The sequence below is a fragment of the Sander lucioperca genome, chromosome 2, assembly GCF_008315115.2.
Source record: "Sander lucioperca isolate FBNREF2018 chromosome 2, SLUC_FBN_1.2, whole genome shotgun sequence".
Taxonomy (NCBI): Eukaryota; Metazoa; Chordata; class Actinopteri; order Perciformes; family Percidae; genus Sander; species Sander lucioperca.
In genome coordinates, this window is record NC_050174.1 from 1623019 (window position 1) to 1640025 (window position 17007).

Genomic DNA, 17007 nt, shown 5'->3' on the forward strand with positions numbered 1-17007 from the left:
ACCGGTCATTTGGTAACTAAGGAGGCAAAAATTGCCTTGTGTGCTCTGATTAATTTGGCATGCAGGAAACACACCAGTCATAATTGTCTTTTATGAAAGCTTTAACTCCTGACAACTGCTCCTGGTGTTCTTCACCACTGTTTTGGAAGAAGAAAATAACGAGAGTAACTAGCTTTAAAAGTGAGTTTTCTTTAACCCTCATGTTGTCCTCGGGTCAAATTTGACCTGTTTTCAAAGTTTCTATATCATAAATTTGGGTTTCTTTTAACCAAAATGCCCCGAAATAACATGGACGGTTTCATAAGACGTTCTTCACAAGTGAAATTAAGGATCAGATCTCTATTTTCATCAAATTTTGGGTGTTGACTAAACTTTGACATATCTGTGATTATCCATTACCTTCCTTCCCCTGATCTTAACAATTAGTCAAAATCATTCATAATTTCTGCTTTTTTCTTGTATAAATCATTTCATTTATATAAATGAGATTTATTGACCATGAATTCCAAAAAATAAGTGTAAAACTAGTGCAAATAAAATGGGTCTAGTGGTGAATATACTGGTGTTAAGTGCCAAAAAACGTTGAAATATGCGACAAAAACGTAAAAAAGCAAGCATAACGTGGGGAAAAAGCAACATAAATGTAAAAACAGTGTCTAAAAGAGAAGATTTTGACCCGGGAGGACAACATAAGGGTTAAGTGCTGTGTAGTGGAAAGAGACTTTAAAGTAGTAAGTAACTTTAAAGTGTTACATTTGACAATGGAATTTGGTGTGGGTTCTCCCCTACCTGCTAGATCCCAACTTTAACAATTTTGTTTTTTTAATAATAAGCCATTTACATTTGCAGTATTTAGTGAAACATCCATATGCATATTTAGTGTGTTGAGTTTCCACATTTGAACTAAAAAGTGAGTTAAGTTATGTTTGGATAATCAGTACTAATAAGACAATATTACCACAGGAATTTTTGACACTATAACTTGCAGTAGGAGACAGAGAGAGAGAGGTCAGTGTGGAAGGATGAAGGGAGGAGGAGGAGGAGGAGGAGAAGGAGGAAGGGTGGACCAGTCAATCAGTACGTTTACATGCACACCAATATTCCACTATTATTCCGAATTTAATACAGGTCATGAAAACAGCATATTCCGGTTATTCAGAATAAGACCTTTTTCTGAATATAGCATTTCCCGATTAAGACAGGTGGGATATTCCGGTATTATTCGGGTTTTAGAGGCATTCTTTGGACATGTACTGTATACAGCACATTTGGAATATGCGTCTCAAACGGGGTTTTCACCGCAGGCTTCTGGTCAGGTCTGTGCCTTGCTATGGTTGCTGTAAACAAACCAACCAACCAACAGTTGACCCGATAAGAAGGAGAAACACAGCTACTTTTAAACATGATCAAAGACTTGGATATTAACAGGTTTTTGGATATTCACACACACCTACGCCGACCTTTTCGAGAAACTGGTTGAAGGAATGAAAGAGGGACGCTGTGTTCACACGCTCCATCCAACAAGTCCACCGCCGCTGGTAAACTTTGAAAAAATCCTGTTTTGCACGGATACATGTACACCGGAAAATTAGTGAAATATTCCCTTTCATTAGCCGTGTAAACAGCTCAGTGGGAATATCGTATTATGTGCATGTAAATGTACCCTCCATCAGGGTCTTTTTTATATTAGCAGCCAGGTTACATAATTGTACAGTACTGCCTGTAAATGACCCAGGAAAAAAACATACACACATACTCACCCACATACAGAAAATACAAGAATATACTAGAAATAATAAATAAGATTTAAAAAAAATAAATAAGATAATATAAAATAAGATGGCAAAGATAAACATGCCAGAACAACTACTGGAAAAAATATACTTAAGAGGATGAAAAGAATGTACATGTATATACATGTGTACAATAAAATGTACAACCTACATACATAGTATATATATATATATATATTTATATATATATATATATATATATATATATATGTCTAACTGTTCAGATGCACCAATCAGGGCCCGGGGTGTCTAACTGAGTGTCAATCACTGCTCATGCACACGCATTCATTCTCCCTTGTGGGGGGAGGGGCTTAGGAGACTGTTTTGGGCTTTAGCGGACTGAGAAGTTGTCTATGTTAAAAAAAAATTTGGCTACGTCCTGGATCTTCGCAATCCTACCTACGTCACCTTTAACTTTGCAAGTTGGAAAAAGTCTCAATATGACAAATGTACCTGCACCCACGTCGATTAACAATCATCTACTTATATTAGTCTATAGTTAGTCTATATCCACAACCTCCCACTTCCGGGATTCCGGTGCCACCGGAAATTCCACCGGATGTCCCTCTTTTCGGCCGGATATCCGTCCCCTTCCTCTTTCTTTGTGTTGCCGTTCTAAACCTCCGGTGGATTTGTGAGGTCTATGGTTAACTGGTCCTCAGATCTCTGCAGGGTAAATCCAGACAGCTAGCTAGACTATCTGTCCAATCTGAGTTTTCTGTTGCACGACTAAAACAACTTTTGAACGTACACGTTCCACCAAAACAAGTTCCTTCCCGAGGCTATGTTCCAGCGGCACCGTCCAGCGTTTAGCACCGCCCAAGACGATTGAGATTGGTTTAAAGAAATGCCAATAAACCAGAGCATGTTTTTCTCCCATTCAGGAATGCTGTGTGGACTAGCCAGACCTTCCTCTGCAGCGCTGTGGAGGAAGGTCTGGCAATGCAATAATAGTCTATAGCTCATGTTGTAATGATCATCTCTACATTAAAGGATATCACCAAACTTCAACGGTAGCATAATGAGGGTCCCTACATGTTAACCGAAGCATTGAGAACTTTGTCAGTGTACAGACAGTTTATTGAACGAAGAGCTGCGGGAGCTCCGTGAAAGGGCTACGAGAGAGAGAGAGCTACCAGTAGTCAATGCCGCAACACAGCCTCGTACTTCGGGAAACTGGTGGTGAACCTGCGGACATTGTGAAGCTATGGCCACGGAACAGGAGTGTCTGTGTTGTAAGGAGTGGGACCTGTTGCGTCGCGACACCCATGAGATGCAGTGTTTTGTACAGTCTGAAGATTTCCCCTCTCTGATAAACAGGGCTGGACTTAACTTTTTTCCATGTCCCGAAAATAAATTGGAGACGGCGACCCAGACCGGAGAGACCAGATGGACAGTTATCCACCGAGTAAGTACACTAGACAAGTTATGTTTTACATTGGTGCGATTATTTCAGATATATTGAGCAAATTGCTTTTGATTTTAGTTTGCGTCGCCAGCTATAAGTCATGACTGGTTTTCAAGACGGCGGTGGCATGTAAACATGAATGCAAGTGTCTTTATAATCTATCTTTTCAATAAACTGTCTGTACACTTATGAAGTTCTCAATGCAGAGAGCGATCGAGTGGGTACACATCTGTTATTAACTGGAATTGTCCTTTAACCGTGGAGTACAATGGCAACAGGGAGCCACTTGGACTTTTTTGGCCTCTGTGTGAAAATCTCCATTTTGTACAGAACCCACAGCACAAAGAAACATGTTGGATTCACAATAATACAACCTGCCAACCAGGAATAGCATCTGTATAAACGTTCTAGATGTAATAACTTTACATTTATGCTCAATGTGAACAATGATAAACCATAAGTCATCAGATAACACCAAATCCACATTTAAACACGGACTACCCTCACAAGTGGCTGTACCAAGATGTCACCCTGTTCTTCCCTTTCTTTCAAAGTGCTGGGAATGCAGCATCAATCTAGAGGAAGAGGATTGTCTCACGCTACTCAAAAAGGCAGGTGGTGAAACCATCGAAGAATCAACGGCTCAGAAGCTTCAGACTTTAAATCCTAGAGGACGTCTGTGACGAAGGAGGCAAAGCGAGTGACAGAACCAGAGACAAAAACCAGAGAGATGCCAAGTGTTGGAGAAAAGTCTATGAAGACGACCGATGCTGGGAAAAAGTCTAGTGCTGGTTGATCTTTATGTTGATGGCCTTAGTCTATAATGTGGCCAAAATAACAAAGCCACATTTTTTTGTCTGCATTAATTAGAAAACCTATTCTTTTCTTAAAGATTTGACAATGAAGAAGTGTTTATGTTCCTTATGTTCTCAGTAGGGATGTCCCCATCAGCTTTTTTGGCCCACGATCCTGATCCGATGTTTAAAGTGCTCATATTATGCTCATTTTCAGGTTCATAATTGTATTAAGGAGTTATATCAGAATAGATTTACATGGTTTAATTTTCAAAAAACATCATATTTTTGTTGTACTGCACATTGCTGCAGCTCCTCTTTTCACCCTGTGTGTTGAGCTCTCTGTTTTAACTACAGAGTGAGACCTCTCACTGCTGTAACATCTTTGTTGGGAGTCACACATGTGCAGTAGCTAGGTAAGGACTACTAGCCAGTCAGAAGCAGAGTATGAGGGCGTGCCCTGACAGTACCTAGGTAAGGACTACTAGCCAGTCAGAAGCAGAGTATGAGGGCGTGCCATGCTAGCAGCTAGGTGAGCATTATAACGTGTGTTCCAAAGTGACCACGTTTGTCTCTGAAGTAAAGACTGGACTACAATAGAGCTGTTTGGAGCAGTTTGTGAACAGTGTTTTCTGTTGGAGATGGTAAGTCCCTTTGGGGTGGACTTTGGGATTTTTCACTTTGTAAACATGCACAAAAGATATATAACACGATAAAGGAAAGGGGAAAAGCCAAAAAGCATAATATGAGCACTTTAAAATATTGAATACCTGCCGATACCAAGTCTCAAACTGATACTTGTATTTGCCTAGACAACTGAGCTTGCACACCGTTTTCTTTGTTTACAAAAACAACAAAGTAACTACAAGATGTCTTCAGCATAATATACTTAACTTTGTCCAGCTAGCATTTTTGTAAAACTCTTATAAAACCAAGTTACTTGTGTTACTTTAGTTAACATTTCTTAGTTACTTTACCTTCTGACTTAAATTGTGCTCAGCTGACGTAAATGATCGGAGGAAGGTGATGGGGGGGGGGACGGCCGATCACCGATCAGTTAAAAAATGCCCCAATCTCGGCTCCGATCCGATACTTGCGATCGGGACATTCCTAGTTCTTAGCCAGAATTTTGTTAAGGCAAACAGTTGACTTTATGCCAAATAAAAGAAAATTTGACCCATTCCGACCCTAAATACATCCCCACCCAATGGAAGCTATTATCTTCCGTGTCTCAGAAACAAAAGGGGACATTTAGTGACAAAACCGTGCATGTGACATAACTTTGCTTTCACTTGCTATTTGCTCTTTGCTGTTTTATGAAATGGGTAACCAAGGTAACCTCAGGATGTTTTTGCTTTCCCAAAGCAGTGAGAAGGACAGAAAGGCCTATTCTATCTCTGCTGTTATCAGCACCGGACCGGAGGACACGGGCTGCCCTTCCTTGTCCCTGCGACTACAGCCTCTTTTAGGAATCTGGGGCCACCGCGTACCATTGTGCTGTCCTACAGGAAGTACGGTTCACTGCTCACTCCCAGCATTCACTGGGTTTCCTGTGTCAGGTTACCACGTCCTGTGTTTATTTTCTTTGCTTTTTGTCTGTATCCACCCTATAGGATTTTTCTAACATCCACCAAGCCATACAAAAGAGAAGATGGCACTATCTCTAACTATTGGGAGGACACAGGCATCGTTATCTCTTCAGAGATACACTTCTCCCACCATGAAGGATTCGGCCTTTTTCTTACTGTGACCTGTCTTTTGGCGTGGCTTTAAATTCCCGACTCTCTATCAAGTCTGCGGAAAAGAGTTTTTTCCCCCCACCTAAACCAAAAAAAAAAAACCTCAATCAATTTCAAATTAAGCAGTCCACTCAATGGACATTGTCTTTGACAGATAAGCTTGTTACACCTTGAGAAAAGGCTAAAGGAAAGACTTTAAAACAATCTCTTCAAAGTAATTATTGCTCGGTTTGTAGTTTTTTTTCACTCACTACTCCTCTAAAACAAACTGCTTTGGAAAACTTAGCAGGGGTGTGATTGATAGAGCATGAATGATGTATAAAGTCTATTTTGCTCAGATCGATACTGAATTTCATTAGGACACACCTCGCATGGCACACACAGACACACACACCATCGTTACACGGAGGACACTGCAGTGTTTTCGCTGTTACAAGCCCTGCACTGTATTTCCATCGATGAACAAAATAAGATGCAGGGTTCAACGTTAAGGTGACCGGACTAGGGAAAAACAATTATACTTGCCCACAGTCAATTTTACTGGCCCCTATACAAATTGGGTTTTTTTCAGAATAAAATATAAAAAAAAAAAAAAAAAAAGTCAAAAACATAGAAAAAAAAAGTTAAACTTTGAAAGAAAATATATATATAAATAATATATTTTTTTTTTTAAAAAGTCAAAAAACGGGGCATCTGGGTAGCTCACCGGGTAGAGCGTGCGCCCCATGTACGGAGGCTTGGTCCTCGCTGCAGCGGCCGCTGGTTTGACTCCGACCTGCGACCCTTTGCTGCATGTCGTTCCCCGTCTCTCTCCCCTTTCAAGTCTGGATTGTCCTGTCAAGTAAAGGCCTAAAAATGCCAAAAAAAAAAAATTCAAAAAACAAGCAGGAAAATGCTTCCAAATAAGCGTCAAATGTAAAAAAAAAAAAAAAAAAAACATAATTTTTTCTTTTTTCTTTTTACATTTTTTAAAATAAAACGCAGGAAAAAGCGTCAAATGTCAGAAAAAAAAGTCCACAAAAAATATGTCAAAAAGCATAAAAAAGGAGTCAAAAACGTCCAGCGCTATCTCAATTCTTGATTGGCCAACGGCACATTTAAATCCAATTATTCATCAAGCGTTCTCCGACATGACAAGAGAACCATGAAGTCATTTATGATACCATGATGCGGGTTGTTGTATTTACTTGCCCGACCTGGCGTTTCCCCTGCCCCTGGCCATCGGGCACCCCTTAGAGATCCTGCACACTGGCTGCGTGGCGTGTCCGTTTTTATTTCGGCTCCCATGGTAACAGGTTAGAGCTTGCACACTGCCTGCGTGACACACGTCTCAGGCGCGGCTCGAGCTGCTACGAAAACACGTGCATGCTAGAAATAGGACCGACGCCTATTTTTCACTTTGGAAGCGTTTCCAGACAACAGAGAAAATGAAAAGATGTTTATGTCATTTTGACACAAATACATTTAATAAATGACATGTTAATGTTTGAAAGTCTCTAGGTTTTGACATAAATGCAGATATAAATGTCATTAAAAAAATATATAATAATTATCGATTTTCAAATATTGCACCTGTCAATACAAAACAAAATATTCTGTAGCCTATTTTACCGTCAATACTGCTGACGTCTTTGCTGTAATTAAATCAGTATATATTTATGTTTATAGGAAACATATATGTGTACAGACAAGGCTAGCAGCAGCAGCAGCGCTGCGTCAGACACGTTTCTGGTGTGCAAAGACGCGGAAAACGCCACGCAACTGACACGCAACAGAAACGCCACGCTCACGCCACGCAGGCAGTGTGCAGGAGCCCTTACTGTTGAACCTTGGGATGGATACGTGGCTGTTATCATTTCATATCATCGCCTCTAAACAAGGTGCCCTGTCTCATGCTGACTCTCACAGTTGCCTTGATATGGTTAGGCTTCCCACGTGCTTCGGCGAAGAGTTCCCCTGCATGTTAAGCACTGACCTCTCAACCAAAGCAACGCAGCCTGTCTTCAGTTACCGCCTGTGAGATTCCCCCTGAGGATCGCTCACCTCTACTGTCCTTCCTCCCACTCCTCTGTATGCCCGCAGTGATGACCATGCTGCTCCTGCATTCACATCCAACTACCCCCCCGGTGACTACCATCCACCTCGGCAGGGGGAGTGGAGCCTGACGAGAGGGAGTGGACACGTTCATGATCATATATTGCACCATTTGGGCTGAACTCTTAATATAAGCCCAGTTCAGACTGCTCAATGCTGTTTTAAGCCCCCAACGTCGACTTCAAGGCACCTAACCCTAACCATTGCCTAATCCTAGTGCCTTCCAGGCAGAGCTGCCTGGAAGACGATGTTGGGGGCTTAAAAGACCAAACACCGTTCAGACCAAAGATTCACAACAAGACAGGGCTGCTCGATTATAGAAAAAAAACATAATCATGATTATTTCTCATTATTTTTTGCTGGATATCATTTATAGCATCTTAAAATATAAACGAGGATAGTGGTACTTGCTACAGCTGCATTTCTAGTAGAGATGAAAAAGTTTTATTTCTCTGATTGACTGCTTTGTTCTAACACCGCTCCCTCTCGTCAGTCTCTCTCTAGCCGACCAGCGGACGGTTTGGAGCTGACTTGACCAGCTGACTTTGCTATGAGTTGACTGGCTGTTAAAACAGGTGACATCCCTTATGTTAAAACCACTTGTAACCGCCTCCTAACTTAAAACTATGTCGTGCGATGTAAAGGTGCGTCTCACGCAGTTTGAGGTCGTGCATCGCTTCTACTGGACGCCCTCAAAATTGTTTAGACTTGGATTGAAAGACACACCAAATTGTTGGGAATGTAAGACAGAGGACAGCCAATTACTTCATGTCCTATGGTCCTGTGATAAGGTCCAGGAATTTTGGACCGGGATACATGATAACCTATGTCGGATTGCAGGGACCCAGGTTCCATTCAGCACAAGATTATTTGTGCTAGGAGGTGGATCGACCCTAGGTAGGATAGAAAAGCACATTAAAAAGTTGGGTCCAAACCAGTTTAATGATAGCCAGTAGGGGTGTTGAAATTAATCATTGCATCGATGCATCGCGATGTGGACCTGGACGATTCTGCATCGATGCAGTGACAGACCATAATCGATTACTGCCTACTGATGTTACTTGTTGATTTTCCGGTTGCTGTTTTTCTTTGTTTTTGCCTTTTGTCTGTTGTCTGTTGTGTTCAGACTCCAATACATTCAGAAAAGGGTTTTTTTAAAGAGCAGATACAATAAAAAGGGGAGTTCATATACTGTATATCTGAATGCATCGGGATATCGAATCGGATCGAATCGTTGACAGGATAATCGGAATCGGATCGAACTGTGAGACCAGTGAAGATTCACACCCCTAATAGCCAGACAGATTCTTCTAAGACTATGGAGGAACGAAGGGGTACCTTCATGCAAGAATGGGCTTGTGAGATTGCTTATTTTTTTTTTGTTGCTTTTTTATAAATAAGAATAAAAATGTTAATCATGAAAAAAAAAAAGGGCCTCTGGCGACTTGACCAGCTGAGTCACAGCGACAGCATCAGCTGGCTCGAGTCGTTCAGACCGCTGCAACTTTTCCCTGCAACGTTTGCGTCCTGTCACAAATCTTTGGTCTGAACACTGAACTATCTCTCTCTCTCTCTCTCTCTCTCTCTCTCTCTCTCTCTCTCTCTCTCTCTCTCTCTCTCTCTCTCTCTCTCTCTCTCTCTCACTCTGCAGTGAGTGTTAAACAAGGAAAAGACTAAACAAGTATGGTGGACGGAGAAGAAAGCCGGGTCTGGAAATCATTTCCTACTTTAGTGTTTATATACAGAGCCAGTGCTGATCTTGAGATGGTGTTTAGACACAGCCCAGTGTTTTGGGACTTCATACACCCTGGCCAGACACACCAGGGACAGCACTGGTGACAGATGAGGACATGAGAATAGACTCTCTTTGACCCACTCAAATAGTTTTTGCTTTTTACAGAAACTGCATTTCTGTGCATCGGCTCATTTCCTCGCAGCTTATCTCCGGCATTACAGGATGGATAGAAGGATTCAATGCAAATCAGTGAGCTCAGCAAGAGAGAAACCAACTCAGTGGCATGCTTACTCTGAAATCTGTCTACACATAGAAATATCCATGTAAATAACACAGAAGTACAAGCTTTTCTTTCTTTTTTTTTTAAGAAAAATAAAATACATGCTTTACGATCCCTCCCAGTAATTTCCTGTGGTATATGTCACACATGCGCTGTAGAGTAAATATTGCCATCTGGATGGATCCACTCACCAAAGAATATCAAACAAAAATTCAGAAACAATCACAAACATGCTCTACAAAGCCCCCCGCGTCCACAGCGAGCAGACAGCGTCTGAGCGTGCATCACACTTGGCGTTTTACGACAGAGGTCAATCACTGTGACCTCGGCAGGCTTGGGTTTCATGGCGGAACTCGGGCAGTGGACCGTGAGGTTGGGGATGTTACCGCTCAGGAGCTCATCTCCACGACTCCCAGGGGATACCAAGCTCGGGCTTGTAATGAGAGGCTTTAACTTATTTCACTGCAGTGTGTGTGTGTGTGTGTGTCTGGATGGACTACTGGGGGTCCTCAGCACGGGGGGGGGGGAGTCTGCATTGTGGGTAAATAATGAACCTGTGTGTGTCACTTTCCATAATGCCATTTGAGAGAATATTGTGTTTTTCCTGCACCATAAATCGTACCGCATGCCCTTTTGCCTTTGGTGATACCTAGTCTGGATCAACGGAAGTACATTTCCAGGATAAAGCCTGCCGTGCGGCCCGTGATGTCAGGCTTTGTCCCTCGCCTTCCGCTCTCTGTGTGTTGCCGTACTCAAAATCCCTTCGCTTCGTTTTCTTTTGCGGAGTGCAAATGTTCCACCAAAACAAGTTCCTTCCTGAGACTATTTAGCAGAGCCACTGTCGCTGCGTCCGGAGCTTAGCGCCGCCCGAGACGACTGTGATTGGTTTAAAGAAATGCAAACAACCCAGAGTGTTTTGTTTTTTTCCCCCTCCTATCCCAGAATGCATCAGTGGTGTAGCCAGACTGTACTCCACAGCGCTATGGAGATAAAGGTCTGGGTGATACGTGACAACAGAGAGGAACATTGGAGTCTAGCATCACCGAGAAGAATGCACTATTACTGTTGGCAATGAGAGTTCCGTGCTCCTCATTCAGCCCTCGTTGGGCAGTTCTGTACATTGAATCACGCTCTCCACGCAGGTAAGCAGTGATTGATTTGATTAAGCAAAGTGCATCTACCAAACATACTGTTGTTACTATGGCTCAGTGTTTCCATCTGGCAGCGGAAAGGTTTTATCATATCCAACTCATCATATAAATATAGCCTCACTAAATTCCCAGCTTCAAAATAACAGACACAAGAGGGCAAAAATGCTGTAGGAGTCAGTAGAGAGCAGGCCAAGGTATCAGTGGAGGAAAAGGTGCCACAGCCACACATTTAGCATGCACTCTCTCCTGTAATGCTCATTTGTTTCTGGCTGGGAGCAAAAGTCTCGGTCCAAACTCCAGTTGTTATCATATCATGTCTGTTAAGTAGATATGCATAGAGGCGTGGGGTTTGCACACTTACACTCTAAGATCAGCTGACACACACACACACACACACACACCTCTCCCCGTTTTCTGGGAGTTACATTCCACGCATAAAATATGCAACCCTAAAAGCCTGCTGGGCCCCCTAAGAAATAAAGAGGACAGTTACCCAGGCAACGTTAAACAACAGCAGCACACAACATCGTGCTGATGGACAGCGCACTCCAGGAGGCCGGTGCACAGGTGCTATTTTCTTTCAAAACATAAAGAAAGAAAAAGATCAGAAAGTGCTTACGTTTTTAAATGTACACAAAATTACCTTACCAAATGCTTTTTCCCCAGCTGTCTTTATGAGTTTCACAGCTCAGACGACTTGTGTCCAGTGAACATGTGTGCCTGGTATATAGATGAGTTCTTTGCTCTCTAAAATGTCAGAAAACGGTGAAAAATGTGGATCAGTGTTTCCCAAAAAGCCCAAGATGACGTCCTCAGATGTCTCGTTTTGTCCCAAACTCAAAGATGAGGAGTGAAGAAACTAGAACATATTCACATTTAACACGCTGACATCAGAGAATTCATAAAAAAATGACAGTGTTTCATCGATTATCAAAATAGTTGACAACTGTTTCATCGATTCCTCTTTGCAACTCTTCCTTCAGACATTGATTGTTTATTCTCAGCAAAGCAATAGTTTGAGAAATTCTGGTCTTAGCCAGTACACTCATTGCCTTCTCTGCACACACATTCATTATTAAAAAGGTTTGAAAATTGGTCTCATCTAGGTGTTGTAAAATCAGATTTGCCTGTGAATGCAACACATACAAGCGACAGTTTTTTTTTGTTGTTGTTGTTGATTATCCAAAAATCAAAAGCAGTATTAATGTGATATCTCAAATTCTTTGCAGGTAGAAACATCCGTTGGCAAACAGTGAGGGATAATGTAGCAAGTGCCTCTGATGTGATAATAAAAAAGGAGATGAAAACCCCAAAGGAAACATGTGAAGGATGAAGGGATGCAGTGGGGGAGTGGGAGTCGTGCTTGAGGATGTGTTAGTTTCGTGGAGCGTGGGTCCGGTTCCCACAAAACACTTGATCAGCCTAATTAACAAGAACCTTGGCATGATACATTGTGAACAGTGTGTGTGTGTGTGTGTGTGTGTGTGTGTGTGGGGACTCCGGCCACGTGCCAAGTCTGCACTCACCTCCTCTCTCCCACACACATGCAGACACCGCCATCAGCCACCGCGACATGAGGAATCAAAGAGAGAGAGAAAGCAAATTCTGGGCAAACTCTCAAGACATGTTGCTTTGTGATCCAGCAAACACGAGGCAGGGAAACTGGGTTTGAAGCACAGCAGAGGCTCACTGTCAAGACATGTATCTGCTGTCACTGACCACCGGCTCTCTGGTTTGTCCTCTTACTCTGAAAAGTGCACTCAGAGTCCTTTCCACAGAGTATCCTGAGTGCTAAAGTGAGTCATCTTTGGCTCTTCCTGGAAAGAAAACTAGTCTTTTGGAGCACTACTGTACATATGAATCAAACTTATGTATGTGGACGGACTGCCAGGACTTAATGCGTTGCACATTGCTGGAGCATGCAAACACATGTGTACTGTACGCTAGCGCGTGCACACGCACACACACGCACGCACACACTCACACACACACATAGAGACTCATACAAACAGCTATGCATGTTTGTTTAAGCATTTTTTTTTCTTCTTTTTCTCCAAAATAGACACACCAGGGTTGCTACAACAGTAGGACACAATCTACAAAACAACCGAGCTCAGTAGAAGAGTATCATTTTACACTGGGAAAAATTGTATATTTTTATTGGGAAAGAAACTGGAAAATATTAGAGTTCTCTGGACATCGGCTTTCTTCTGAATACAAACGGGAGAATCTTGGTTTTATTATTGTAAAAATGTATTTCATGAAAGATTATATTGAACACTATGCAATGAAAGCTTTGACTCAGGGTTTTCCCTACTATTATAAAGGCTTACACCGGGAACACACACCACAAGTGTCGCGTAGCGTAGATACGAGCCCGGTAACAAAGCAATCCTTCTCCCCTCGGCCCTCTCTTGCCCCCCTCTTGTGTGTCTCTCTCTCTCTGATAGAAAGAGACAGGGTGAGTGGGGAAAACTGTAGCGTGTGTGTGTGTGTGTGTGTGTGTGTGTGTGTGTGTGTGTGTGTGTGTGCGTGTCACTCTCTCTGTCCGTCCATCGGTCTCTCTCTCCGTGTGCCTGATCGCGTGTCCCGCTGTGAGAAGTCAAGACCGACTGTTTTATTTTTGTATCCGGCTGCACTGTGTATCTTCCTGTATGTGATGACCTGCCTGGCTTCACACATTCGCTCGCGTATCGCGCACAAAATAGAGGAGACGCCGAAACTATCGCAGCAGCTACGCGGCCCCTACGTGCCCGGTGTGGCCGGACAGGTCGGATAACATGGGCTCCGAAATAAAAAATAGCTGCGCTAAGCTGCTATACGCGACGCTTAGGCCTATGGTGTGTTCCAGCTGATAGACGCAGCACAATGTAAAATCAATGTAATCATCAAAACTAACTAATGACCCTTCTCAGATCTAATGATTGTAGTTGTAGTTGTTTATTCACAATAGTTTTCTCTGAATCATAAATTCTTGCGCTATGGGAAAAAAAAAAAAAAAGTTTGAATTTGCCAAACAGCTTCTTGCGAGAAGTACATCAGCGGTGCACGTTTGACCTCAATTATCTGCACCCTCTACCTGTACTGTGAAGTCGAACCACACTGCCTGGAATTTCAACGGTAAGACGGCGATGTATATTCTACCTCTGCATGTCAGCACCACCTGTCCATTCTACGCCCTGTTCCTCCAGCGCGCTACAGCGAGCAGACAGCAGAGGACAAGCAGGTAATGGGACTGCCACACCCTGTTTGGGTTCAAAGCCACAGGAGCTCTCAGCTGTAGGACAGCACGCTGGGATGTGTCTGGGGAGCATCACCTGGATGCTGGAATCACTCAGCCTGCACAAGCTCATTGTTCGCCGCTGTCTCCATCTACAGTACGTCGGAAAGAGGAAAAGGAAGGACGGAGCGAAATGTCCCCAAAAGAAAGGGTGTGTAGGAGTGTTTGTGTGCATGCCGGCACGTGTGCTCCCATAGTACATAGAGAGGCGAAGTCCCTCGGGACTTTATTTAAAGTGCTCATATTATGCTCATTTTCAGGTTCATACTTGTATTTAGAGGTTATATCAGAATAGGTTTACATGGTTTAATTTTCAAAAAACACCATCTTTCTGTTGTACTGCACATTGCTGCAGCTCCTCTTTTCACCCTGTGTGTTGAGCTCTCTGTTTTAGCTACAGAGTGAGACCTCTCACTTCTGTTCCATCTTTGTTGGGAGTCGTACATGCTCAGTACCTAGGTAAGGACTACTAGCCAGTCAGAAGCAGAGTATGAGGGCGTGCCCTGACAGTACCTAGGTAAGGACTACTAGCCAGTCAGAAGCAGAGTATGAGGGCGTGCCCTGACAGGAAAGGGAAAAGCGAAAAAGCAATAATAATAATAATAATAATATAATAATAATATGAGCACTTTAAATGTATCTTCCATCACCTCCTCCTCCTCTTCCCAGTTAGAGTCGTCGTCATCAGGAAGACCTTCGTCACCAGAGGCCTCATCTTCATCGGATGATTCTTCTTCATACACCAGCATAGCTGTGTGGTCAACATCTGTAACTGTGTTGCTGCTGTCACTTGTCGCCACCTGTGTCATTAGGAGATACAGTTTTCCATGCAGCTTTGTTAGCTTGTGGAACATCTTCACTCTGCACCCGTTACCGGATAAGCGGAAGAAGATGGATGGAATGGAATGGAATGAGCACTTTAAAGAAAACATATGTACAGTAGTGAACAGAGAGAGATGAATGATGATTTGATCCCGTCTGAATTGAGCCATTAATTACACATATACGTTTGTCAGTTTTAAAGAAAAGAAGTGAAGAAAGTCTCCGTTTGTCCTAGGTTTGTGGTAGTACCACTTGGTTTTGTGTGAAACCGCTCAGTGAACTACATCTCTCGTCTCGCACAATATATGTCACCTCGCTCGCTAGCTAGCTAGCTTAGCGCTGTACCACAACACATGGAACGTTATCTTACCCGATGTGTTTTATCCATATAACGCTTATATAATCAGCCGAGAAGAGAAAGAACGAGCAAGAAGTCCGCTGCTCGTGTGAGTAACGTTACCTTCTTACCTAGCTTCAGAGAGACGTCACTTAGAGACTTTAAGGTGAGGAGTCTTCTAATTACGTATTTACACTGATTTTCTGATTTTCACGGTCTGATACTTCAACAGTTTTACGACAAACAGACTCTCTTGACTTGCAAAATTATCTTTTAAATTGACCAACGTCTCGTGTAATTCATGGCTCAATTCAAAAAATTATCTGTCTCTCCCCGTTCACTACTGTACATATTTCTTTCCAAAATAAGATCCCATGGTGGTCCACCGGAAGGGTAAGGGTTTTTGCCTCTCTATATGCACAGTAGTGCCATGACATGGCTCTTTTTTCCCCCCTCGTCAACTCTCTGAATCTGCAACTTTGAGATAAAAGAAACGGAAGAGAGGAAGCCTTGTTGCTTTCTTCAGCCCGTTCTCCAATCCTTCACATTAACTATTACTCCCCTTTTGCTCTCTTTAGTTTTCTCTATCTATAGAACACAGGTTGTCACCGTTAACTTTTCAGTTTCCCGAGGACCCCTCGAGAATTACCTATGCTCTGAGATTTGGAGCCTGTAATTCCTTTTTATTGTTGAGGCTATAATGAATATCATAAGATGTTTAATTTGGGAGTGTCAAGTCTGTATTTTGAATGACGAGCGTGTGCTCTGGGTGGGTTTTCTTCTTTTCAACCATGCGTCATTCTCTGCCAGACACACCACCTTTCCGTACGGTGATAAATCCAACAGCTCCACGCTGCATCCAGCATCGTTCTGCCCTCCCTCCCACCTGAACTAAAAAAAAAAAACTTTTCCATCTTCTAAATCCCTTCATCCATGGCCTACAGGTTATCTTCCCCTACTCTACACATAATCCTGGCCCCTCTGGCGGAGAAAGAGAGAGAGAGAGAGAGAAAGAAAGAAGAGAGAGGACCATATAGAGACAGAAATAGAGAGACACAGCGGGGGAGCCGGAGAGGGAGGGAGGGAGAGAGAGAGAGAGAGAGAGAGAGAGAGAGAGAGAGAACAGCACAGGGAGGAAACGCTGAGAGGTAAATGTACAGAGAGAAACAAGAAGTACTGTATAGAGACAAACAGCACTGCTGTTAAAGTCAGTGGAGTAACAAGAAGGCGTAAACACGTTCCCTTCTCCAACGGCCTTTAACAGAGGGGGTTGGGGGGGGGGGGGGGGAACTGTCAACGATTGTTAACACATGTGTCCAGGCTTCCTCTAGGCCGTTTACTTGGAGACTGAAGGAGGCTCAGCACCAAAGATTTATGGCTCCCGGGGAAGAAAGGGAAGTGTGTTATTGATAAGTGGCAGAGAGAAGGCGAGGGCACCCACTGCAGTAATTAGAGGATGAACCTGCAGCCCATTGATTGAATGAAGTCCAGGGCAGACACCAGAGACACCTCATACAGTCTCGCAGTCACAGTGGGACTTTATCGTGGACAGGTGACCGCAACTCTGGGCCCAG

The 17007-nt window shown here is 43.0% G+C and overlaps 1 long non-coding RNA gene across 1 annotated transcript; it reads left to right on the plus strand.

Moving 5' to 3' along the window:
* Positions 1-804: 804 nt before the first annotated feature.
* LOC116053931 lies at positions 805-15433 on the plus strand. Its single transcript, XR_004105955.2, has 3 exons — positions 805-816; positions 11492-11496; positions 15307-15433. It is a non-coding gene; the product is annotated as an uncharacterized LOC116053931 (long non-coding RNA).
* The last annotated feature ends 1574 nt before the right edge of the window (positions 15434-17007 follow it).